Source organism: Homarus americanus, unplaced genomic scaffold (assembly GCF_018991925.1).
Source record: "Homarus americanus isolate GMGI-L3 unplaced genomic scaffold, GMGI_Hamer_2.0 scaffold15555, whole genome shotgun sequence".
NCBI lineage: Eukaryota > Metazoa > Arthropoda > Malacostraca > Decapoda > Nephropidae > Homarus > Homarus americanus.
Window position 1 is genome coordinate 71807 of NW_024725226.1, and position 25649 is coordinate 97455.

At 40.0% G+C, this 25649-nt stretch overlaps 1 long non-coding RNA gene across 1 annotated transcript in view; it reads right to left on the bottom strand.

Annotated features, from left to right (window-relative positions):
* Positions 1-4650: 4650 nt before the first annotated feature.
* The window catches only part of LOC121864768, a 122735-nt gene continuing 101736 nt past the window's right edge, over positions 4651-25649 (bottom strand). The window contains exon 5 of the long non-coding RNA XR_006088651.1: positions 4651-4745. This is a non-coding gene — a long non-coding RNA (uncharacterized LOC121864768). The remainder of the gene's footprint in view (positions 4746-25649) is intronic.

A 25649-nucleotide genomic window follows, 5' to 3' on the forward strand; every position in this document is an offset into this window, starting at 1 on the left:
ATCACACTTCACTCTAAACAAATGAAAAAGTTGTCTCTCCCTCTCAGAATGATGTCGTATGACCTTAACCTTTGACCTGATACCATAAAAACTGACCTCGCTCTTGACGTACATGGTCCGTAACAAATCAATCAAATATATCGCTGAGATCAATCGACTTTTAACACGACTATCAATCTGATCTAATGAGCGTGTGTGTGGACTTATTCACACACACACACACACACACACACACACACACATCAGTGAAGTACAAAAAGACTGGGGCACACGAGCTAAGGGAAATTGGGTGAACGTATTGATAATAATTCGGGGGAAAAATCCTTAGTTGCTTACTTTTCCTGATAACATAATCTATCAGACACTAATACTTGATATCATTACAACCTTGTCATCTGTGTTTATCAATAGCGTCATTAATACATTACGTTGTCATTCAGAATTACGAAACCTACTGAATATAAATCGCAATATACATAACTAGACCAAGGTATTTGAATATAACTCAACACCTTAATTAGAACTTTTACCTGTGTTGATTTCCCCATTTAAAAATTACATCACAAGGGAAATTCGTCTTATAGTATCAAGGAGTAAGAGCTAACCATTACTAAGCTAAGACGTGTAACATTATCTTGAGGTTAAAATAACGACGGATGTTCTCGTGTTATGCCTCCGTCTATACGTTTATATTATGCAAATGAGGAGAAATTATTGTTTTATATATGCATCATTAAGGAACGTGTTATCTAGGTAGGAACTATGAATTTCGCAGATAAAAAAAGTTAATTCATGAGGAGCAGCGTTCGTTTACTTCCGGTTATAGTGAACGGGGAACGATGATGTGATAATAATGAATAATCTAATAAGTAATAATAATGAATAATCTAATAAGTAATAATAAGGAGAATGAATAATTAACGAAGAAGAAAATATTGTCGTTGTTGTGGTTTTAAGATTCAGGTGCTACAATTACCAAGGTTATTAAGCGTCGAACATAAGTCTTTCTCAAAATTCACCGTTTATGATAATAATTTGTGACTACCTTTCACTTTTAATTAACTAATGACTCCATGAACCTCACTCGCCTCATTACCCCACCCCGGCATCCTGCTCACACAACAACCATCACCTTAAAAACACTCGCTCTCTGACCCTTCTACACCACCTGAATTTTCCCTACAAAAACAAAACTCCGATGAAAAACTCCCGTGGAAGTATAAACTAGAGTTGGCACTTACCAGAGGAAGCTGACTGGGCGTGCCGGGTCAATCTTCTTGCTCATTTGAATATCACTTTTCACTTTTTGTCAAGGAGGCGGTGGCGTGGGTCGTGCACCTGGGGCCGCCCAGTTTTGTGGCCGGGCAAGAACGGATGACACCTTGTGTTTGTCACTTCATTACCAGGGCTAAGACACCTTCTGGGAGGCGGGCGACGTTACGGGTGGAATTCAAATAAGGCTCCGAGACAGAGTTTGTTTTTAGAAATGCAGTAAACTCGCTGTCAGGACCTTCTTTACAACGCAGTGATCCTTGTAGCTGTAGCTCTAGGTAAGTGTGTAGCAATTCGTTTAACCTAAAACACCGTATCTTTAAGCCTTTCTTCCCCTTCGGTAGATCGTTCCAGTCCACTGCTGGCGAACGCTGTCACTCATGACCACCCGCTGACTCACACTAACCTCCTCAAGGCACTGACCTCTACCCTTACCAGCTTGACCTCATCATTTTATATTCAGTCCGACGGGATGAGGCCTCCACTGAACACCATCACAGCAGAACAGTTGTTCACTCAGTTGCGGTTTATCTATTCTTAAGTAAATATTTATAAAAGATTAACTGTTTAATATCAACAACATACGTAAATAAAAATATATTAATTAGATGTAAATTTTCTATGAACCTTGAATTTTGATCCTTATTAGTAGTATGGTTTATAATTATGTATACACAGCGTTAACAGTTTTATCCGCCATATAAGTAATGTCTGAACATCCAGGACATTAACACTTCACAAATATAGTCACATTATCGTAGTAAAAAAATACCACTTAAGGTTCCGGCATCATACTCACACACACACACACACACCTACACCACGTGAACTCCACACCACCCGATGTCTCCATGACCACGTGAGGTCCTTCATATCAACACCCGAGGACGAGTTACTACACCACGTGAACACCTCACCACCTGGTGTCTCCATGACCAGCCCAGGCCCGGGCCATCAACTGTAAACTATAATAATTTGTATGTTCAATCATTGTTCCTTCTTCTTTTAGTAATGAAAGCCTTTGTTAAACGACCCACCCACCCCATGTCTTTGTATGTAATAAGTCATTTTTGTCTAATGTATATTTTCAGCCTTTGGGCTGCCGATTTTTTCAATAAACCGCTAATTATTATTATTATTATTATTATTATTATTATTATTATTACAAACATGATCCCGGAGTCTGACATTCAATCTTTCTCCTCTAAATCTGACTTGACACTAGAAAGAAGTAGTGAAGAATGGTAGTGTACAGTATTGTTAAAACACGCTGAAGACGACCAGCAATCAGAGAGGTACGGTAGAATTTGAAAGTTTGGAAGAGCTTAATGGACAAGGAGACACTTACGGCAGAGAATCATGTTGATGACTATTATATATACTGAGCAGAGAAGATAAATAGTTTCCAGATGAACGTAAAATACTGTACCGCCAGCAGTGAGAACAAATAATAAGCAAAACACAAAAAAATATATATATTTTCCAGTGTAACTTTTGTCCTCAGAAGACGAGAAGAGAAATGAAAGCAACTGTAGGGAAGGTAAATCTCTGTTAATCTTGGACTAATAAAACCAGACGAAACTCTAGACAAGGGAAATCTCGGGTAATCCTGGACAAAGTCAACCAGAGACAGCGGGAGGACAAAGAAAAATTAACACCGCCGGGAAGACTCACTCTGGCCCACCAACATCTGGAGTTTGTCAGGTAATCAACCTCAGTGATCTCCTCACCCACATGCTTTCTCTCATCTTGTATTTTTTTTATCTATCTCTTAGCCACTCTAGCTAAAATTAACACTCCCGTCCCCCTTCAACCATCATTCAAACACGACACTGTCCTCATTGTCGACGTTTTTATCGAGTCTCCCTTTAAAAAAAAAAAAAAATATGATTTCGTGTTAGTGTGACGTACATGCTGTGGCGCCAAATAAACTAGGAGGCTATGGGGCCATAACATGTGTGTCTCGGGGATGACACAATTACCGTGGGCCAACCTGAGACTCGTCTGTCAATTAGTGACGACTTTTACGCCCCTCGGCCTTATTAACGCTTGGGGAGGGGGGGTGGTCCTTTAAGGTGGGTTCCTTCTGTTGCCTGTCCGTGCTGTTACTGTTTAGCCTCGTGTAGTACCTGTTTCTGTTACAGCTGCTGCCTCGTCTGTTTTTTGTTGCTACTGCTGCCATCTCCTGCTACTGTTGGTATTATAACTGCTGTTCTTCACACTGTTACTGTCAGTGGCGGTGATCCTGGCGAGGGTTTTAAACAAGATATTCATTGACTTTGATTTTCCCAGACGTTGACTACACACAAGTAAGTTAAAGACGCAAGACTTTCCACCTTCAAGTATTCCTCCTTACTCAACCTGCTCCTTGAATCAGGTGTCTGCAGGATATTAGATTCTGATTAACGTGTGTATTTAGACAGCTTAAAGTAAACAGTATATATAGTATCCTTCACTTATACATATTATATACATCTGAATATTATGCATTCATATCAATAAAAGTTACTTAGTCCATAGTGTGTATTTTATTCTGAATAATTTTCCTTTCACGATTTTTTTCTATTTTAGAATTTTTAGCTGAATTTCTAAGTAGGATTTTGGTCAGGATCTTATAATAGGAGTATTAGTAGTAGGATTTCCGTAGATTTTAAATAGGATTGTCAAAGGACTTGTAATATATTTAGCGGAATTTGAAAATCGGTTTATTAGGATTTTATAACACGATTCCTCGTAGGATATTTTAGTAGGGTATTACAGGTTTGAGGGTTGAAGGATGGTCTCGGAGGGGGGTCACGGGAGGCGGTAACGGGGGGCAGGTAGTAGTCAAGGGTCGTATACCAATCGTCAAGAGAAGGGTAAACACCAGCTGATGGCTCTCACGTGACCTCTAGGCCTACTGCAGTTGGAAGTGTGTGAGAGAGAGAGAGACTTCCTCCCATCCTCACCTCACCACACGCACATAATACCAACGATGTAGTTACTGTGACGTCATTCGTTATAGTGAAATCATTGGCTAATTAAATCGTCCGCCAGTGTGGTAGATAAAGAGAATACATAGGAATATTTAAGGTCGAAAGTCATTATAGGCCCCAGTTCTAAGAGTCCTCAGTTATAATAGACCCGAGTTATAATAGACCCCAATTCTAATACACCTAAGTTCTAATAGGTCCCATTTCTAATAAGTTCAGAGCTCTATAATAGGTCCCAATTCAAATAGACCCAAATTCAAATAGGTTCCAGATCTAATAGACCGCAGTCTCAGTTTTCATGGGTCCTAGGTCAGGTCAGGTCAGATCAGGTCAGGTCATATTAACTTATACCTCCCCTCAAACAATTATATCAAGGTAATAATAATGTGACTTACCTTCAATTTTTCCTCCTATTTCCCTCCCATTCTGTGTCTGTATGTTTAGCCTATTATTCCCGTCACCTCTTCCCAGTATTCGGTACAGAGGGAAGAGGTGAGTAACCTGGAAAATAAAATACTTTTGTTTTAATATAATCCACTGCATTTATATCACATACATAGCAATAAAAAAGTTAATTATATAAATGCCTTGTTCTTGGATGTAAACCTGTTATTATTATTATTATTATTATTATTATTTTGTTGTTGTTGTTGTTGTTGTTGTTGTTTTTGATGATGTTATTCTTGTTGTTGTTATTAGTGTTGTTGTTGTTGTTTTTGTTGTTGTTGTTGTTGTTATTAGTGTTCTTGTTGTTGTTTTTGTTGTTTATGATGTTATTCTTGTTGTTGTTGTTAAATCTTATCAAAACCTATATCCATCTCTTCTCACCACGAGGATAAAAACAAAAACAAAAAAGCATCGACTTAACCACAGCCAGAGACCACCATTACCCTCGTGTTTGTTCCCTCACCATCAGGTTAACCCATCAGATGTAAGATGAGTTGGTGACGATCAGGTGGTGGTGGTGGAAGGGGGGACTCGACCATACTAACTGTGTCATATTTCAAACACTATAAGATAAGGTCCCGGGTCTTGTATGGTGACTTGTATTTATATTTATTCACTATTTTCTGTTGTTGTACTATCTATCTATCTATCTATCTGTCTATATTATTCATTTAGGGATCATTTACGTACACAAATATGAACGTTTTGTACTGTGAGATAACTTCAAGAAACACATTCCTACATACGTTAACACACACACACACACACACACACACACACACACTGACGATGAAAATGACAGCAGTAGTGAACATGATCGTGGTGAACATTAGCGTAATGAACAAATGAAGGTTTTTAACTCGGCCGTAACTTCACAAGAGCCACCGGACTCCGACACCAGAGCCCCGCCGGCTACTGGGGGAGGAGAGGAGGTCCTGGGGAGTTCCTGGGGTGAAAGGAACGCGGAGGAGTTGGGGAGGAAATGGAGGAGATTAGGGAGGTGGAGAAGGATGTGGGGGAGGGGAAGGGGGGGGGAAGTGAGGAAGGAGCTTCAGTTCGAGAAAGAGATGATGGAAAAGGAATTAAAAGAGAGAGAGAGAGAGAGAGAGAGAGAGAGAGAGAGAGAGAGAGAGAGAACCCCCCCCACACACACAAGCCGGGATGCCTCTATCGTCACCAAAGACCAAGGTAAACAATGTGAGACCAGGTCAATTTTTCTTCTCCAGATGTCCACAACTGAAACACCGCCCGACCCGCCTGGCCTGGTGATGATGGTCAGGCCCGGGCTCTCGATGACGGCTGGTGATGGTGATAATGGGGGGATGGTGAGGAGGGCTGGTAATGGTGGTGTTGATGATGATGATGTTTAGTGATGATGGTGATGGCGGGGGTTTAGGAGGATGGTGAGGAATGGTAGTAATGGTGATGGTGTTGGTGGTTGGTGATGATGATGATGATGGTGGTGGTGTTAGTGTTAAGTGGATGATGATAATGGTGAAGGGGTTTAGGAGGATGGTGAGGAATGGTGGTAATGGTGATGATGATAGTGCTAAGAGGAGGATGGTGACTGGTGATAGTGACGGTAATAATGTAGGTAACGCTCTCTCTGTCTTTAGATTTCTTTTAAGTTGTCTTGATGTCTATTAATCATATTTAACGAAGGTAGTTTTATCGATGTGTGTGTGTGTGTGTACGTGTACGTATGTGTGTGTGCGTGTGACAGCTTTAGTTCATTAGGTTTCATTTATTCCTCTGGTTTTTCCCTCGAGTATATTGCTATATTGGGAATTTACCTCACTATGACGATCTGATCCTGGGCCCCAAAAACTCAGTTTGTTGATACAGGGAGGTAATCGGTGGCGCCTCACTCCCAATTACTCCCACAATGTAACAGGAGGGTTTGTTTACATGTGACATCATTGCATAAAGCGTTCGAGTGCGGAGAACCCGGATTTTTTTTTAAGGATATATCCTCTAATATACGTCTAAATAAGGCTTATATTACGTATATCATTAGTTAACGTTAATGGAAATTGAGAAGTATCGATGAAAATAATTTGTTAACATAAAAGAAAATTATTCGGTAGAGCAGAAAATAATTTAATTAAAAGACTGGCAAAACGGATTATATATCAGTGAATAAAAAAATGCATATCTAGAGTGAATTAAATTCTCACTATTTATATAAGTTAATCACAAAGGACTCTCTCTCTCTCTCTCTCTCTCTCTCTCTCTCTCTCTCTCTCTCATAGGATAAACTGATAATGGTAAGTGAGGAGTTATGTTCAGCTACTTGTTCAGTAACCCAGCGTGTAATATAAGGATGAGCGCGTTATCAGCCGTAGCTACTAACGCCGCCGCTCCTTCCCTCCCTCCCTGCACGTGTGTGTGTTTGTATGTTTAACCTCCACTACTATCGTGCTGCAGTAGATGACGTACTGTACAGGCGGGAGTCCAACCCAGCGAAGACGTTGTGTCTGGCTTCTGCTCGGGGGTGGAAGATCAGAACAGATATTCATTCCTTTTAGCTTATTGATTATTGGGTAACTCGCATTACTCCACCGCGTTATATCATTAAATTTATCCCAGCACCGAGAACGCCTCATTAAGGAGTCTTATTAAGGTAGGAATTATATTCAATTATTAATAACAATTCTCTCTGAGTCGTCTTTAGTCTCATCTTTCATTTACTCTTTCAACAACAACAATTTTACACACACGCACACACACACACACACACACACACACACACACACACACACACACAAAGTTTACTTCGTATATATTTATTCTATCAATGTCTTACACTCTATTACTCACTACCACACCTTTCTCACATCCCCGACACTTTCACACCAAACCTTTACTCTCACTCCTACCTTTCACTCATGCCCATTTACATCACTTGTCACATCTCTCCTCCTTTCCCCTCCCCTCGTCTCACACCTCTACTTACCTACTTTCACACCCGGCCCTCTTACTCTCACACGCCGCCCTCCTCCTTTCACACTTTCACACCCCACCATTCTACTCTCACACTTCACCATCACCACCATCACCTCCCTCCTCACACTCCCTCAGCCTCCGCAAGCATCACACTGATCACCAATGAGGTAAGTGTCACTCCTACAATGTCCAGGAAATGAGCCGTGAATGAAACCCGCGTCTGGGCTGCTCCCACGCTGAGGACCACCACACTCCCGCCCGCTCTATAGGGGAACTGAACACGAGGGGAGGATATTCTTATATATTTATGTTGGTTTGTTACAGAATTATTAATGATGTTAGTTTATATTGGTGGTATTTTTCAGTGTTTTGTGATGTAATAGTAATGGTGATAAGGAATTTTTAGTATTACAAATAATTTTACTACTACTACTTCTAATAATAATAAACTTACTTATATACATATTATATACACTAATATATAAAATACTAATACGAAAAAGTACAAATATCATGTAATCTCATGACTCCCTGGCCACAAGTGCTGAAAGACCACACGTGCAACATACTGTATATCACTAACCCCACCTGGTACAACACACACACACACACACACACACACACACACACACACACACACACACCAACGGCTCGTCCTAATAAATGTATTCTATGTTCCATATGATTCTATATTTTCTCTACCTCAACACTACGGGTCATTCTTAGTGACCTTTATCATCCCCGTCAAACTGAACATCTGAACCTACCATTTATAACACAGAGGTATATTGCATTGTTAATAGTGAGGATAGTGAAGATAGTGAAAATGATGATGGAGCGCTTAATATTTCCTTTACTGTGTTACTTCAGCATAAGATTTTAAGGACAGGTTGGGTAGTGTGAAGTATTACCGTACCTTAGAGTTTAAAAGGTATTCGAAAGGAGATCCAGGTAATTACAGGTAAATCCCTTTTTAAGAATGGTTGATTATAGCAATACTTTCTGTGTTGTCATTACTTTCTGTGCTGTCATTACTCTCTGTGCTGTCATTACTCTCTGTGTTGTCATAACCTTCTTTGTTTCCGGAATGACTGAACTTCCCAACAAAGCCGAGAAAACAGCGGCTGAGTCTTTCACATTGTCTCAAACTAATCTGTGAATCTTTTGGGGAGAAGGAATGATCATGCACTGGTCTTCATTGTGCTATAAATGACATGAGGTTCAGTCGTTAAGGCTTGATGTGTCTTGTGATTAGTGGCTGTGGAGCGTGAGCAACGGTGGTAATAAACAGCTTTCATCAGCATAATATGAAGTTTAGGTCAATATTTGTTACGTAGGAGACAATATTTTCTTCTATCCACGACGACTTGTATTGTTCACTTGCCCCAAAACGCATCTTTACGGAGGGTGTCGATGAATTTCAACATGAACACCGCGAACTGTATACCTAACCAAACTATTTCTAAGATTCTAGGTTTGAGGTTACGATGGGTATGATTATCTCCTTAACATATACATTGATCACACTAATGGTTCCACTTGAGACGAATATAAGGGATAAGCCATAAGTAAATGGCTGGTAAAAGGATATCGATAAACTCAGAGAGGTAAACTATTTAATTACTTTACTATATACTACAGGCGGCTCCTCAGTATACCTGTAATCTCTGTATAAGATATATTTAATGTTAACCAAAATATTATACCTAACACTCTCCAGGAGAAATTTCTCGCTAAGTGAATTACGGACACTGTTGAGTCTCAGGGAAATGTGGCCCCCAACACGGCAGCAATTTCCGGCCCTCCCTCCACATCGTCAACCCTTGAGGATAATGATTCGCGGACTGGCCCCACTGAGTTAATTTCCTCCACAGCTGATATGAATCACCAGCGGATAGTTTACATGCCAGTGCTTGTGGCCTTCACTACCGTACTGCTCACGAGTCCTGCACCAGTGGGAACTAAGATGTATGTACTTCTTGCTGTTCTTCTTGCGTTAGTCAGCTCAATGCATGTCTTTTTTATGACTAACTGACCAATGAGAAGTTTTTTTTTTATTCCAACACGCCTCATTATGTACGCTGTCTGGGTACAGTCAGCCTTACAACAACTCTGCTTGATCATTTCTTAGTCACAGTGTTGTTAGCATAAACAGGTTTTATCCGAGAAGAAACAAGTAACTCTTAGCAATCTTTTATACGAGGGTGTCGGTAGGTTCTGTCTGTAATATCTTTTGACTTTTAACATGTCTTCGCTCAAATGTCCGTTTAGCATTAAGATCATTCCTGAATAAGTGATGCAAAAGTTCAATTGTATTATTTTATTCAGCTGAAATTAATTTTGTTTTTTCTTTGGTTATTGTGTCAGGCATTTATGGCGGACTTCTGAGATTAAACAGTCTGTGTCCATGTGCAACTTGCAGGGGTTTTACACGGATGAATTTTATTGATTATAATCCTCGTCATTTCTGGGTAACATGGATTATGCACCAGAGAAAGAGACGCAATAAGAGTAATGTCCTTTACTTTTAATAAATTTAAGAGTTATTTTCAAACCACAAATTGACAAAAATAATGTTGAATTTTCCTTCAAGTGAATGAGCCTGAATAAGTCACTCTTACTGAAGGTCGAATAACATAAAATCTAACTTTTGCCAACCTCACGTACTGTACCTGGGGGCTCTATGAAACGCTCCCGAGAAAGAAAATGAAGGTGTATTGTCTCGTCCAGTGAAGGTAAGGCGAATCATGCCTTAAACTACAACCTCATAATGGTTACTTTTCCGGTTTTTCACTTTGGAAAATGAAGAGCTACCGAGGGTGATGACGGCGGGTCAGTGGCTTGTTAATACTGCGGCTCATGGGGGGAAAATTTATGGGCGTTCTGTGTGAGGTGGTCAAAGGCTCCCTCCTGATGGATGGTATACAAATGTGCATTATAATTCTGGCTGATGGCCCCTTTGGAACGTTTTCTTCTAAAGCTTTCAACTAATGCCTCACTGACGTACGGATTTACAAAAAGATTTATTGGGGGCCTCCACTGACGTCTTACGGACTAAACTTACAAAGGACAACTGGTTCAGAAATATGTTTAAACGCTTACATGAAATCTCTGAAGAATTATTGAATCTCTCGGCAGTGAACGTAAAGTGAAATATGATAACATAATTGTACAACATCACAGCGCTTTATAAAGACAAATTACTGAATGACCCTGAACTTACAATAGACAATAGTAACGAGACGAGACAATAGCTAAGGTAATTCTCAGAGCCATACCAGCTAACTCCGTCCTTCCTCCCACTGCCTCCCATAAAAAAAATCACCTCGATGACTAAAATATTTACTCACTTACCGAGCAATCATTTGGCCGCACTGTTTTAAGAGATCATTGTGTAGCCATAACTCTCCACCTAACCTAACCTAACCTAACCTAACCTAACACCCTGATATTACAAACTACTACTAAATTTCAAAAACTAAGCTTTTAATGTGTGAATTATTCTACGATAGATCATGCATTAGATATTGAGAGTTTGATGTTCGGTGATAAAATAAATCTCGGAAGATTTCAAAATAGATCTAAATTAGAAATAAAATTTATAAGGACAATTTTTAGTAGATACATTTTTTAAGTTGTTTTTGAAGGTATATACACATTTTCGAACGGATTTTAACGGTATATACACATGTTTGGCAGAGTTTTAACGGTATACACACATTTTAGAATACTTTTCACGGTAGATGTGTAAGAAGTTACGAGTCTGGCAGGCTGGAAAAAGATATACTTCACATACGCATCAACACAAAGGAATACAATGCTTTTTTTCCCTCGTTGTTCATTATCCTCTTGGAAAGTACATTAATGACATCACAAACATCAAATGCGCTAAAAATTGCCTTTGAAGAATCTGCCATTTTTTCTTTGTAATTTTGTATCATTTTTTTCTTCCATTCTGAACAATTTCGTCCTTTATTCTGTTATTTTAGGGTCTTTTTATTTTATTTTTATTTAGTTTTGGCTCAGTACTTAAAACTCTGATTAACAGAAAGAAAAGTTGTCAGTAGTAAGTCACTCCAGTGTAGTCAATATCCATATTACAGACCGAGTAATATTCCTCAGTCAATGACCACTTTAATCCCCAGTCAATGACCACTTTAACCCCTCAGTCAACAACCACTTTACCCCCCCAGTCAATAACCAATTTAATCCCCAGCAAAAATAAAAAAATAAAAAAAATAAAATAAAATACTTGATATAATTCCCCCCCCCAAAATACAGTATATATATATATATATATATAAAATCCCAAAATTCAGCACAAAACTCAAAATTAATAAAGAAAAAAAATAAAACCGCTGGACTAAAATCCTCACGAAGAAGGAATGTACAGTGTTACGGTTAAGGTGGGTGAGGGGTGGTGAGGTGGGCTGCTAAGGGAAGAATAGCCGGATATGGGGAGTATGAATGGGGTGGGGGAGGGGAGCTTACTGTGAGGGAGGTGACAATGTAAGAAATGGGAGGGGGTGTGCTTGTGGTTTGTGGAGGTGTAATTGGTTGTGGGTGTGTGGTTGTGGGAGGGTGTGTGGTTGTGGGAGGGAGATTTGTGTGGTTGTGGAGGGGAAGTGTGAGGTGGTTGTGGAGGGTGTGTGGTTGTGGGGGGGTGTGTGTGGTTGTGGGAGGAGGGTGTGTGTGTGGTTGTGGGAGGGTGTGTGGTTGTGGGAGGTGTGTGGTTATTGGGAGGGGTGTGTGGTTGTGGGGTGTGTGGTTGTGGAGGGGGAGGGTGTGGTGGTGGTGGTTGGAGGAGGGGTGTGTGGTTGTGTGGAGAGGAGGGGTGTGTGGTTTGTGGGGAGGGAGGTGTGGTGGTTGTGGAGGGAGGTGTGTGGTGGTTGTGTGGAGGTGTGGTGATTGTGGAGGTGTGGTGGTTGTGGATGGGAGGTGTGTGGTTGTGGAGAGTGTGGTGGTTGTGGAGGTGTGGTGGTTGTGGGATGTGTGTGTGGTGGTTGAGGGGAGGGGTGTGGTTGTGGGAGGGGGGTTGTGGTTGTGGGAGGAGGTGTGTTGTGGGCTGTGGAGGTGTGGTTGTGGGAGGGGGTGTGGTGTGGTTGTGGGAGGGATTTGGTTGGGGGGGATGTGGTTTGTTGATTGGATTGGGCTCCTATTTCTGGATCGCTTTACCTCCTGTATTGAGTTCGGAGTTTCACGCAATGGTGTTTCCTCTCCTCTCTCTCTCTCTCTCTCTCTCTCTCTCTCTCTCTCTCTCTCTCTCTCTCATGATATTTACGTTTTAACTTCAGGGTCTATGGTGATGTTCATATTTCCAGGTTATTTTTGTAATTAGTCGTTCATAATGCCTGTTTCAACTATGCACGAGAGATGCATATATATATATATTTATTTTGTCGCACGTAACAAATTTGGTGAACAATAATTCACTCCGAGGTGTGAAATTACAGAAAGTAGCCACTGAATAATGAAAAAGCCTGTTTGCAATTTTCACTACAAAATGTGTTCGGAAATATGAAACCTTCCAAACCCGGAATTTTCAACACCAAACTATTTAAAAACACACAAGTTAAAATAACATATCTGATCATAAATTCTCATACACATAATAATCAGAATTTGTTTTTATATATCATGAATAATCGGTATTTTTATTCACAGTGAAAAATTATAACTGATTTATATGTTAGTTATAATTATCAAGGTTTAGGATTATCAGTTATTTGTATTTGGGGGGATGTGTAGTTAGGGAGGGAGGGGGGGGGAGTAAGGGGGAGACTGTGTGTGATTATCGATATTTTTTTGTACAGTTGTGGACAAACAGAACATCGGCAGGAAGGGGGTGTAAGCTCCATCTGCCTCATAATTAAACTATAACACATATCAATTTGTGGTGTGGAAAGGAAAAATCCTGGCAGAATTTTAATCGTTATCTCTGTCCCACCTACTGTACCCCCACCCTCCCGTACATCACCCCCCTCCCTTTATCCCTTCCCCCCTGTCAACTGTATATATACTTAAAACATAAATTTAAAAATAAATAAAATAAATAAATAACCAAGTGATAACCGTGGTAACATTATGAGATGTTCTTATTACCACCATGCTATTGTACTATTCCAGATGATACTAAATGTTACATAATACTTCCTTGAGATAAATGTATAGTATATATCAGGTGCCTTCAACAGAGCTCAGGTTCTCAACTGGCTCATCCATGTTAATATTATGATATTTATCGACTCTTTATCTGTGTTTTTCTGGCTAAATAGACTTTTTCAATATCAATATCATCCCTTGCAAATCATTTCCGCGTCGTAGCTTAAGTGACCCAGTTATTCTTTTGTTCTACATCCAGTTAAATGAAGAAAGAATTAACATAGGCATAAGGTGTTACCCACTGTACGCCCTTATGTTTATCAACCATCAGTTACTTCCATAATGGCGGTGTCCTCCCTGTGAATGGTCAAATTACCAGGGAAGGGGGAGAGGGAGGGAGGAAGGGAGGGAGGGAGGGAGGGGGGAATATAAGGCCCTGTCATTTCCTTACTTTTTGTGTGGGTGGATGTGTCACAAGGACCAACGTAAAAAGTGTATGATGGTGTTATCCTGACCAGTGTATTGATCTATGTATGGATTTTTTATACGTTTTTTTTGTGTATGTTAAAGCTTATTTGAGAGTCTATATGAGTCGATGTATGAAATAAGTACGTGTGTTTGTGTATAATAATAATAATAATAATAATAATGTGTGTTTAATGAGGGTGTTTAATCTTCAGGTGATCGCATATCACCAGTACGGCCTCAAACAGGCAACCATTCCAACATGACCTACCAAGTGCCTCTGCATTACCCGCCCAGTCCTATGTCAGCCTAACCCAATCCAACCTAACCTAACCAAATCTAACCTGTACTAAATGTGTGGCGTGTGTCAGGAGAGAGGACCTACCGCCTTAGTGACTCTTATTTACTCAGTGGTCATGAACTTGACCTAAGGCAACACTCATTACTCGGGTTTCGTGTAAAAACTAACGCATTTATTACGCATTTTTAAGCATTATTACGCATTTATTTATTTTCATACCTTTTTCACCTCTTAATTAGTTACGTTTTGTTACATGTTAAAACTTTATATCTTGTGTACAAAAAGGCAAAAAAAGTGAGGGAGAGAGAGAGATGCATGTGGTGGTTTATAGAGGAGTTAATGAGTGTTATTCTGCCGGGATGTTTATGGCCAATAAACCAAGTATAACATAGGAGTTTACAGCTCAAGAATGAGTAGTTGGGGATCTTTTACTGAGGCTCACTGTCTACCCATGCGGTGTACACTCGGTCACTACCAACCAGCCAACAGAAAGGTGATAAACAACGTATGTACACTTCTCTAATTCTCCTACGTGTACATTACAGAAAACACATTAAATAACTACTATTCTTCGTAAACAAAAAAATTTTCATATTAGTTTTAAAGAAATAACTCGTTTTCACTAAGATGTCATATGTAAACAATGAACGAAATATGCAAATTCCGCAAAGACCATAACAAAATCATGTACATTCCAAGAACAATGAACATACTTAACGTGTCGTGTGCATATGTGTTTTGTTTATGGCTCTTGTATGCAGCCTCACTGACGGTGCGTAACGATGAGGAGATGAATTGATGAAGACGAGGCCCAGGATGATGATGATGATGATGATGATGATGATGATGATGATGATGATGATGATGCTGGGGGTGAAGAGGCGCCTGATGACCGTGGGAAAGATGAGATGGTGATGCCTGGCCAGCCGAGTGGTAAAGTGGGGTAGGAGAGGAGGCATGGGAGGGGAGATTGAGAGACAGAAGGAAGGGATGGAGGGAGGGGAGTGTAGGGAGTGCGGGACGGTAGATGGGAAAGGGACGCTGCTGAAAGACTTCGGGAGTAAGAGGGAGAGAACACTGAATGGGGGAGGGACGGAGGGTGTGGGACAGTTATGAGGTGAGAATGAAGAAACTGTAAAGGTAAAACAGACTAAAGAAGGGAGAAGAGGAAGAAAAAGAATAAAGAGGAAGAACAAAGTCGAGTAATAATGACACAAGAATGAGAAATAGATAGGAAGGTCAAATTTATTTTCGAGTGAAAAAGACAAAAAAAAAATACGTGTCATTTCTCTGTGACCAAAATTACATGGTATAGTAAAGTACATTGATCCTGAGTAGTACCTTTGCATTACTATCCTTCCGAACTCCCTGCACCTGTACTTGCAACTATACCTGTACTGTTTTTACCTGTACTGATAAAACAAGAAATTCACTCAAAATGGATAGTTTATGAGTGAATATCATTTTTTTTCTAATATTAAAAAAAATGTATAAGACAACAAGAACAGATTTTGATTGGTAAATAATGATTCTCTCACTCTCTCTCTCACTCTCTCTCACTCTCGCTCACTCTCTCTCTCAGTTGTTTGTTTTATATCTACGAGGTGTTTACACAAGTTAACGACCCTCGTGGACGACTGTCGATGCCAGCCAAGAAATTTAAGAACTAGGGAAGTAACCGCAGTTTCTTGTTCCATTTTCTGTTTTAGATTCCCTCCCTTTATTTATTTATCTTCTTTTCGTTTTTTTGGCTAAACTAACTTTCTTTGTTTACCTAATCTTTTGTTTCACCATAGATCCAGTGAACGCGTGAAGGACGATGATGACTGACAACCAGACGGATACAGTTAATCAGTAGTATAAAACATTAAGAAAAAATAAACACAGGAGAGAAAGATTAATGATGGTGATAAAGAGATATGCGACGTAAAGAAGAGACAGAGAAGAAAGAAGTAAGAATTGAGAGAAAGCGACAGAGAAATAAGAGGCAGAATAGAAAGAAAAGCTGAGACGCACTTGACGCGGTCTTGTGGTGAAGGTGAAGTAAAGGGGTGGCAGACCAGACTATTGTTTTATGGTCTGGGATGACACTGTTCGGTCACCCGGTCTTTGTCCCATTGGTCCCACATCCCTCGCCCCCTAGTCTAACCCCCCACCCCTCTACACTAACTCATTCTCCCTCTACTTTAACCCCCTTCACCTCATTTCCAGCCCCCTCCCCTACTCTAAACCCCACCTTCCCCTACTCTAATCCCTCTAACCTACTCTAACCCCTAACCCCCTATTCTCCCTACTATAACCTCTTTCCCCCTACTCTAACCCCCCTCCTCCTACTAACCCCACTCTCCTACTCTAACCCCTCCCCCTCTAACCCCCACTCCTCCCCTACTCTATTACTCCCCCTACTCTAACCCCCTCCCCTACTCCTAACCCCCCACTCCCCCTACTCTGCCCCCTCCCCTACTCTGCCCCCCTCCCCGTACTCTAACCAGCTGGACGGTTATGGTGGTAATATCGTTGTCATTATGCCTCGGTTTATACCTCACAACAGCTCATAAACAGGTTTATTTGGACTGTATAAACCAGTAAACACTATGAGAATGTTTACGTCACCAAGGTACTATGACGTCACTTGCGAGGTACTATGACGTCACTTGCGAGGAACTCTGACGTCACTTGAAAGGAACTCTAACGTCACTTGCAAGGGACTCTAACGTCACTTGCAAGGGACTCTAACGTCACTTGCAAGGAACTCTAACGTCACTTGAGAAGAACTCTGACGTCACTTGAAAGGAACTCTGACGTTACTTGCATACGAGGTGTTCGGCATACGAATGACAAACACACCGTACTTCCAGTTTTTCGTGGGTTTGGCAAGTTCGTCACGTACTCTGAGCGCCTCACCTAACCTACAAAACCTTCATGGAGAACTTTACTTCTCTACGGCACGTTATAAGAAGACAGGTGAGACGGTAAATAAGACAGGTCAGACGGTAAATGAGACAGGTGAGACGGTAAATAAGACAGGTGAGACGGTAAATAAGACAGGTGAGACGGTAAATAAGACAGGTGAGACGGTAAATAAGACAGGTGAGACGGTAAATAAGACAGGTGAGACGGTAAATAAGACAGGTGAGACCGTAAATAAGACAGGTGAGACGGTAAATAAGACAGGTGAGACGGTAAATAAGACAGGTGAGACGGTAAATAAGACAGGTGAGACGGTAAATAAGACAGGTGAGACGGTAAATAAGACAGGTGAGACCCTAAATAAAATAGGTGAGACCATAAATAAGACAGGTCAGACAATAAATAAGACAGGTCAGACCACAAAGATGTGATTCACCCATTTAGAAAACTTAATACAATACATAAGTCTGATATTAAAAAAAAAATAATAGTAATTTAGAGATGATATCCAAATATAATTTTTTTCCACGCTTTTGTTATTTCCTCTATTGTTTTGCACGACGTTCTAGTGTAGCAAATATCATCTCAGAAGCAGCTCACTATTTTCACAGAGGTACTCAGAAGACGTACCACTCGATGACTTTCCGAGACAACAATGTAAAGTGCTTGGCTGTGTTTAAGAAGGCACTTGCTGTCCAGTTTAATGCAGAGTTTGAGACGCCTAACAATGGAACGATTGTCACGTTAAGACAAAACGATAAACTGATGATGCTTGAGTTAACTAAAAGTCTTGAATATTCTGTTTTGCTGGTGTAACTTTTTCTTGTATTTATGGAGTAACCTAACCTAACCTAACCCAACCCTGATTATCCTAACCTAACCTAACCCAACCCTGATTATCCTAACCTAACCTAACCTTAATTTTATTTATTAATATTCTTTTTATTATTATTCATTACTATTATAGTATTTTGTATTAATATTATTATTATTATTATCATTACCTACATTTCAAACTGTCTATAGCTTATATCTGTACAACTCTCCCTCACATTATGTACTCTTGTCACACACACACACACGCACACACACACACACACGCACACACACGCGCACACACACACACACACACACACACACACACCCCTTCAGTACACATGTCCCTAACCAACACCTCGGTCCCCTCCATCAAGGCTAAACATAAGAGTATGATACATGAACACCAAACCTGGACAATGGTACAACAATTATCCATATAACTCTTTATCTCCTTCTGTTTCTCTTTATTTACATATGTATTATTTAAATCTAATTCTGAAATCAATTGTTATTTTTTGGTAGTTTCATTATTATTATTATTATTGTTGTTTTTGTGGTTGTTCTTGTTGTTATCATTATTACTATTATTATTATTATTATTTTTGTCGTTGTTATTATTATTATTATTATTATTATTATTATTATGATTGTTGCTTTTGTGGTTGTTGTTTTTGTCGTCTATGTTGTTGTTATTGTTGTTTTTGTTCCAGTTGTTATTGTTATTATTATTGTTTTGTGGTTGCTGTTGTTTTTGTCGTCGTTGTTGTTGTTATTATTTTTATTATTATTATTATTGTTTTTGTTGTTGTTTTTGTCGTTTTTTGTTGTTAATGTTCTTGTTCAACTTATTATTATTATTATAACAGATTTTAACTGTTGATACAAACATTATTAAGGTGAATGGAAACTTTTTAATTAAAATCGTACGCTTCATCTTCTCTTATCCATTCATTTTTCTGTATTTGTTTATGGGAATAGAGTAATTCGAGACAGCAAGCGATAGTGAGCGTCTTGAATATCACATGAGAGCATTTGATTAACAGTACATAAATAAGCGTATAAAACTATCTGTACACCTCCAGAGACACGTCTCACTACACACACACACACACACGAGTTACTACACCACGTGAACACCTCACCACCTGGTGTCTCCATGACCAGCCCAGGCCCGGGCCATCAACTGTAAACTATAATAGTTTATATGTTCAATTCATGTTCCTTCTTCTTTCAGTAATGAAAGCCTTTGTTAAACGACCCACCCACCCCATGTCTTTGTATGTAATAAGTCATTTTTGTCCAATGTATATTTTCAGCCTTCGCGCTGCATAACTTTTTTTCAATAAACCGTTAATAATAATAATTATTATTATTATTATTATTATTATTATTATTATTATTATTATTATTATTATTATTATATACGAGCCATTTATCACCGCTTGTATAATAAGACGTCTTCTCATAATTCTTTCATGACATCACCAGTAAGCCAAAACAACTTCCAACCAATAAGTGACTTTGCCCCATCGTGACGTCACCAGAAACCCAAATCAGCCCTCAGCAACAAGCCACTATATCTCTGACGTCATAAAACCCTCAACCAATAAACCATAAGTTTCTCACACTGACCGGTTGTACAACCCAAGAATTATTTACCTTCTTTTCTTCACATATTACACACGCTACTACTACTACTACTACTACTACTACTACTACTACTACTACTACTACTACTACTAATAATAATAATAATAATAATAATAATAATAATAAAACAAAACTTTACTATACTTCCAGGGGATATTTTGACCTTTTATTTTTTGTTAAGACTCTCGTTCTCCCTAAGTCGGAGCCAAGAGGTTAATAAAACACAAATAGGTAAAAAAAAATACCCAAACATATTCTACTGCCAACTCCAGATCTGATGTGTGTGTGTGTGTGTGTGTGTGTGTGTGTGTGTGTGTGTGTGTTTAACTTTTCACGTATATACTGTATATATAGTACAGTATAGGAATGGGGGAGGATAAGGTGAAGGGGTCTGGGGGGAGGTCTGTCTGGTGGGGGGTGTCTGGGTGAGGGTCTATCTGGTGAGGGTCTATCTGGTGAAGGTCTATCTGGTGAGGGTCTATCTGGTGAGGGTCTATCTGGTGAGGGTCTATCTGGTGAGGGTCTATCTGGTGAGGGTCTATCTGGTGAGGGTCTATCTGGCGGGGGGAGGAGGGGGAGGGGAGGTGCACGGGGAAGAGTCTAATGATAGGAGGGGAGGGAAGAGTCTGGGTCTGGTGGAGGTTTATGACCACACCTCTCCTCATGGTCCAGGGATCAATACTTGACCATACATCACATAAATCCACCAACTGATGGACATTATTCCTTACCAGACGTCAACGCTACATAACCAATTACTGATCCTTTAAGAAACAACAAATCCACTATTTTTTTATGGACTTTGCTCACATTCCTCAGGTTACTCAAAACAAACTTATACCCAATGTTGATCAATATCTCTCTGTTGATACACCTTGGTGACGCCAGCCTCTAGTTGATGCATATTTACGATCACAGTTTGTCAAGTTTTTGTTTGTATGCACAGAGAGTTACATTTGCAACTGTTTATTTGGGGAAGAGAATGAGCGTTGGATATTATGACAGCTGGTGTGGCGGGGAGGGAATCTGATCCTGCGATTGGACTGAACTGATGCAAGTGTACACCCACACCCACATAATCCATTTTATCCCACACGCACACTTACACCCACACCCTATCTTATCTTCTCCCTAACACACATATATTCACTCCCTATTTCCACACACACACACACACACACACACACACCCAGTCCCTACCCCCCACACACACTCACACCCACCCCCTACCTCCTCCCACACACGCAGACATGTTACAAATTCATGAAGAAAAAAAACCGTGAAACACTATTCGCCCCAACTGCACAGAGGAGAGTACATAAAATCAATAACAGTTTACACAGAGGAAAATAAATATAACAGATGTAAACATTTATCCTCATTTTGCATTAAAAGCCAAAATATTACGTGTTATTATTAATTCATGGTGAACAGCCTTAGTTTGATGTCCTGATGGGAATATCCCTTAAGCTCATCAATGCCTGTTTATTGTTATGTTGTTTTACTGATATTACCATTATTTATACCACACAAACACCAACCCATCCCCACCTCCACACACAAACAAACACACTTCCATTTTTTCTCCTAGTGACATTTTTCATTTTTTTAGGTTACGTGACTAGGCCAATAGACCCCACTTGTTATAGACACTAATCCAACTGGGCCCCAACTTAACCATTAGGAACAGGGCCCAGTTCTATTTGCCGAATTTCCCCAGACTTATTGAATACCAGTTCTAAGGGGGTCTGATCCTAATAGAACTCAATCCTAAGAGGTTCTAATCCTAATGAGTCTCACTTTTAATGGGTTCCAATCCTAAAAGTCTGGATGTAACTTATCATTCGAACAACAGGACCCTAATTAGTATACCAGAGTCGATGTGTTCTTTAGCCTTAACTCACAGTGTAAAAGACTAAACTGGAAAAAGAACAAAATTTTCGAATGGACTCCCCCCCCCCCCACAGCAGACAGTGAAGAGGTAGCTGGGGGTGGCGGTAGGGGGTGAGGGGTTGGGTGGGGTGAGGTGGGGTGAGTAAGAGGTGAGCAAACAGGGTGTCACCGGCAGCCTGGGAACGTGCAGGTGGTTGGTGGAGCAGGAGGAGGAGTTGGGGAGGGGGAAGAGGGTAGGAGAGAGGGAGGGGGGAAGCATTGCCACACACACCACGCAAGAAAGCCAACCCATTACTTCTTGTGCCTCTTCTTCTACTTTCTCTTCATCCAACTTTCCTCAGAAATCTCCAGCTGGAAATGTCCTTTGTGAGATTTTTTTTTTATTTGAGTGACCATTGTGGTGTGCATTTTGGTAGTGAACGCTTATTAAACTGAAGCCATGATGATGATGATGGTGATATTTCAGCTGTGATCCCACGTACAAAAAAATGAACATTGGCAGTATTGACTAAATTGTAAAAGCAAATTATTCATCCCCACCTTTATGTTACGTTGCTTGAAGTATGGGATCCACAAGAGACAGACAGACAGACAGACAGACAGACAGACAGACACAGATAACGCTACAACACTCAGAAATATCACCATGACCTAAAAGAATCACCCAACACACATTTAGTTAGATATAAAGCTGTATAATTCATGACACATACAGGTTCTGTTATCAGGACCATTTGACCCATATTTCCCAACACTCTGTGGATGATACGGCCGTGTTATGGTCGATGGTCCGGCTGTGGGGTTGAGGAGTAACGATGGTCCACAGATCACAACAGATATGGCCCAAGGAAGATAGGGACCATTACGTGTGTGTGTGTGTGTGACTCTCTTCTTAACGGGACGGATACAATTAGCTTCCATTCGCATTAACAACTCAGCGAGGCTATAACAGCTCCATAGATCGTACATGACATAACATCTTGTCTTCCATATGACTGGTAATTCTCATAAAAGATGACGTCACTTATTTTTGTGTCTTCAGTACATTAACTTATACTGTCGTCTCACAATAATGATTGGGAATTGATTTTCAATAGGTTTTCAGGGTGTAGGTCAGGGTGTAGGTCAGGGTGTAGGTTAGGGTGTAGATCAGGGTGTAGATCAGGGTGTAGGTCAGGGTATAGGTCAGGGTGTAGGTCAGGGTGTAGGTCAGGGTGTAGGTCAGGGTGTAGGTCAGGGTGTAGGTCAGGGTGAGGGTCAGGGTGCAGAGGTCAGGGTGTAGGTAGGTCAACCCAGGAAAGATATAGGTCCAGGGTACAGATCCGGGTATAGGTCAAGGTGTAGGTCATATTGATAAACTGCATGATAAGAGAGTTCCGTGGTTAGGGTGGTTTGGGCGTTAGCTTCTTCAGTGAATGATCAAGGGTTCGATCAGAGACCAGAGTGAAGGATTGAGTTTCCCTCCTTGTACACTAACCCTTATGTATTCAGTAATAAATAAGTACACTACTGGCCCATGGTGGAACAACCCTTAGCTGGACCCCCCACCCCGTCGTATGAACTTATATATAACAAAAAATAAGTTCAAGTTGAAAATAAAATCGTGAGTCTATATAAAATATTAAAAAGGTGAAAAAAAAATTATATAAAAATGAATCGATTTTTTCATTAGATAGCAATTAGTTACACATACAACATTAATATTAGTGATAGCTAATATAATATCATTTAAATATTACAGTTATGAGTATTTCACAATTTACGTGTGTTAATATCCCGTTCGTTCCTATTCTCTCATATCTGTCGTCTGAAAATTTGTAATGTTTTTATGAGTGGTTCAATCACAGTCGCTATTGAACTGTGCTGAAGAATAACGCACCAATATCCACTAACATAGGCTATATAATGGAAGACGAGCTCACCCCTCACCTCTAATGGTTACACACACTTATATGATACTTTATGACGACAACAAAATATTAAAATTCCATTCAGCTTCTGTGAGTGACGATCAGTTTCGTTTTATGAATATTTTTGAGCATCCTGAATTATTATCGCTTTAAACACTAACAAGAGAGAATCTATAACAAAACTGATGTAAACAAAAATATAAATATTAACTAGAAATGGAATTGTTGATGTTTTCTGTGTGATCTAAAATAAGCGCTTAAAGTCCCACGTTATTAAAGCACCTTAATATCGAGAGCGAGAGAGAGCGCGCTGTTTTGACCTGATAATCATGGTCATTATCACTGAACCTAACAGATGTTTTAGTTCCTATAAATTATTCAGGAAGTCAAAATATTCATGGATTCACCTCAGTTACCAACAAGCTTCACCTGATCTCCCGTGTGGTACAGAATTCTCAAGCTGTTTGTTCAGTACGTTGATATTCTGCCCCAGCAACGAGTAACTTTGATGTCAGGGAGACTGCCAAGGTATTTCTTCTGTTTCCACGAAGGACTTCCCAACAGTTTCTGTAGTGTTTATTTCGTCAACAACAACAATTATATCGCAGGTATATTCTGACTTATACAGTAATTATTCAGTGTATATATTCCCCTCACTTGTTTGTGTATAATGACTGTCCCAAATTTTTTCTCGGTGATATATTTGTTCATGTCTCCTATGGCTCTCAGCACTGTATCTCGAGCGGTACTTAGACACTTTCCTACGCTTTCATCTCTCGTGCTGATGGATAGTCACCTACTTCTCGGTATTCTGGGGGATATTTTCCGGTAGTCTTTGCCACGGTGGATATATACTTTCTTAGATGTAAATTTCCAGCTATCAACTTTGGTGTAGAGTCGTTTACTTAACTGCTTCCTAGGGGGAGTCTTTCTGATACTCTTTCCTGCTCTTCCTTGATATACAGTCACCCAGCCAAGTGCTTCTTAAGACGTGTTTCCTTAATATTTTCCCGGGTGTGTCTGCCAGACTTTGCTCCACGTGCTTACCTACTTACGTCTTCCTGGCAGGATATTCTAATGTCCTCCCCCTCAGACGTACGGCCGCTCTTACCTCTCCCTGGGTTTACACTCGCCCTAACTACCTGGCAGGCTGTTTACTCTCACCTATATCTTCCAAGATGGAGACTGTCCTGCTTCTCATTACATATATTCCCAGTTAAATATATATATATATATATATATATATGTGTGTGTGTGTGTGTGTGTGTGTGTGTTATATTTTCCTTATAGTTGAGCTTCGTTTGGCTGATGATTTGTTTGACGAGTCTTTTCTACACAGTTTAGAGCCACCGTGTACAGTATAACACGACACCTGTACACCTTATTGTACTTACAGACGTCAGTATTAGTTCAGACAGTAAAATATTCCGTGTGACCAAACAGTTCCGTGTAATGCATCTCCGCCTTAAGGAAATACTATTCATACACCTGGTTGGTTAATTTATTGATATATGAGTAATTAACGTCATTCAATCATAATAGGTAAAAAATTATATGATATTTAGACATCTTAGGTGCGAACTTATGAAGTATTCTCAGACTCGATCTAAGTGCATTGTTATGAATAAAGTAATTTAAAGAGAACGAATTTAAAATACACTCATAATGGCAGACCATCATGGAGACATTCCCACCACAACCAAAGCTTCTGAATAATTTCAACTGAGGGAGGCGCGGTTGGTCTTGTCGACATCGGCAGCTGTTGTCGGTCTTGTAGTCTAAATATTTAAACCATTGTTGAGACGTTCACACGATGGTGCCAACTTGACCTTCAAACTTTCATTATGTAAGGTGATTACTAAACCTCTTTCTTTTGCTATCTATCTATCTATCTATCTAACACTCTTAATGGCCTTACATGAAGGTCAGTACAGCAACATAAACATGAGCACTGATAACATA